Below are 2,682 nucleotides of genomic sequence, written 5' to 3'. Positions count from 1 at the left end.
CGAATTGCAACGATGCACATCAACGCCCGTGTTGGCGTGGCTTCCCTAATCGGTCCGACAGGAGGGCCTCCTCCTGGTTGCCTGGGTGCGCGTAATGTGATTATGAATTTATGAAACACATTTATGAGTTCCTTCCACAACCACCGGGCCGGTCGGACAGGCGTGAAGGTAACACCGTGGCAAAGCAGACAACAATGATCTCGCCCATACCTCTCTTTCGATGTTTACACGCCTGAACACCTCACAAAACGGCCACCGGCGTCCACCGGGGAAATAGAAGAGTGTCCCCGGAGTGTGACCAAGAATGTGGCGACGACGCTGTATGCAGTCGGCGACACCGAGTGCGAACCCGTTGGCACCACCGCCATCCATAATGACATCCCGGTTGACAATGATCGATCGAGCCGAACAAGGGGTGGCATGTGCGAAAGGGGGGTGGCGTCCTGACGACGGGGTGGCTCACGGTGAGTGATAAGTTTTATTAAATTTTCCCAATAAATCCCAACCATCGCTCGTCACCATCGCCAGCAAGGTTTACGCAACACGGAAACCAAGTTTCCATTCCGGTGGCCACGGTGGGCGCTAGGAAACCAACGCCGTCCATTGATCATCCACAACCAACCAGGAATTCAAATGTGAGTGAAAAGAACGATTCAACGAGTGTCTGTGTCTGGCTGGCTCACGAAACAGATCCCGAAAACCGCACCATAATGGCCACTGGACAATGGCGAAGGGTGTCGGAAAACATTTTAATTAATCCATCTCATTCGAAACGGGGAACCGGAGTGGAAAAGCGAACCCTGGTAGCTGGTAGTTCCACGGCGTTGAACCCGTTTGCGGGAGTTTGCGACAGAGTCCCTCGGGGATGAAAAATGTCAACTCATTTGTTCCGCCGGATCCTCTCTCTTCCAGCCGGTCAAGTGGTCAAGCGCGGTCACTACAATGCCATCAACATCTAAATACCTATCCAGCTACCAAATGGAAATGTTGCAGGATTTAACACGTGGAATATTTAGATTTTCATGGGGGAGGAAACATTCCACGAAATACCAGCGCCATCCTTGTGGGTTCGGAGGGTCACGCTAGGGATTTTAAATAAATTTATTACATTGCCCGGAACACCGGAATTCCCGGTGGTGGGGAAAACAGAGGAAAGTCTTTTCTCACGCACCTCAAGCACATCCTCCTCAATTAGTCGCCGAACAGCGAGCGAACAAAACGCCTTCGCCGCGCAGCGGTACATGTGTCCGCAATTAGCTGATCCTGTCGTAAATCTGGGCCGCTCCGGAAGTGGCCCGACACGCAGGCCGACAAGCAGCTCACTAGGATCCTGTTGAGTTCCGGGCCCGGTATAATCCTGCTGTAGTGCTTTCAAGGTCCTATAGGGATTGGAGACGAACGTATGTCCTCGTGTATTCCGATATTGCGAGCAGAATACGAAGAACAACTAGTCCCGTGGTACGTACGGTGTATGACGAAACGACCACACACATCGTGGAATCGCACGGGGCACGGTTAACCCTGCGACCTGACATCGTGATCTCGCGATGATGGCTACTTGGCGCACATAATCCGTGCTTCACATCTCTCGGCAACACCTTGCGAAAGGTGGGACAGGGGCCAGTTACCAAGACGAGGTCTTTTATGTGCCTCTAACCTCACTTGTACCCTAGGTGGAGCGAAGGTCAAAAGGGTATATGCACGTTGGGTGGTCTATTGTTGAGAAGTCTCAAGATCCTCCAGACAATATTTCTCACTCCCTCCATGTCTTCTATTCTTCAAAGTTCTATTCCAACACTACGCGTCCACACAAGTGTCCGTGAAACGATTTAGTTCTGTCAAAGTCCAAAACGTAGTCCCGCAAGAATGCGTCTAAAGGCAGCAAGGTACAGCGCCAACATCATGGCACATGTACGCTGGGTTGTGTTGTAGTACCGGTGGAATGTACTGCTACACTCCGTGTCATCGCCTTCGCGTGAACATGCCATGTCCGAAACCGCTTTTACCGTGTTCCCAGACCGAACCATAACGTTCCACTCGCGGGTCCCGCGCGGCCGTGGCCCGGGCCCTTGCCCACGGTAATGGTTCCCATGGGATAATTAAATTATTTATGTGCCAGACCATCATGGCCACTGGTAGCGTGCGAGGTTTATGAGGCCGCTCCGCTCTTTTGCGCAGGTTTTGCGCAGATCCAGCCTGCACACCGATCTGCCCTTCTACCCCGCGGCTGGCCCGACCCGGTGCGCCCCGAGTGTGCAGATCCCGAAAGGTGGTTCCGCGGCCATAAACCGACCACCATTAGACCACATCGCGATGATAGTGATGCTTATGAAAATGGAAATAAACTCACACGGAATGTCATAAACTGGCTAGCATGCTCACTGGTTGGCTGGTTGGCATGGCCGGTACGAAGAAGAAGAAGAAGGGAGGTAAAGTGCAGGGCACAGCATCTGAGCAAGCTGCTGCGCGTACATCTCTTCCGTCTCGGCAATGATCATCAAATTGGAACGATCTTGCGGTACGCGGTAGTTCAACCGGGGGTATGACCGAGCGGCCCGGCTGGTTGGCTGGCTGGCTGGCTGGCCAGGAGTGTATTTTAATTAATGAAATTTAGAAGAAACAGACCGAACCGTGTCATATGGCGGGGAGGTTTTTACGAGGTGTACACAGAAGTCACCTACG

The sequence above is a fragment of the Anopheles darlingi genome, chromosome 2 (assembly GCF_943734745.1).
Source record: "Anopheles darlingi chromosome 2, idAnoDarlMG_H_01, whole genome shotgun sequence".
Classification (NCBI taxonomy): Eukaryota; Metazoa; Arthropoda; class Insecta; order Diptera; family Culicidae; genus Anopheles; species Anopheles darlingi.
This window is presented reverse-complemented; position numbering follows the sequence as displayed.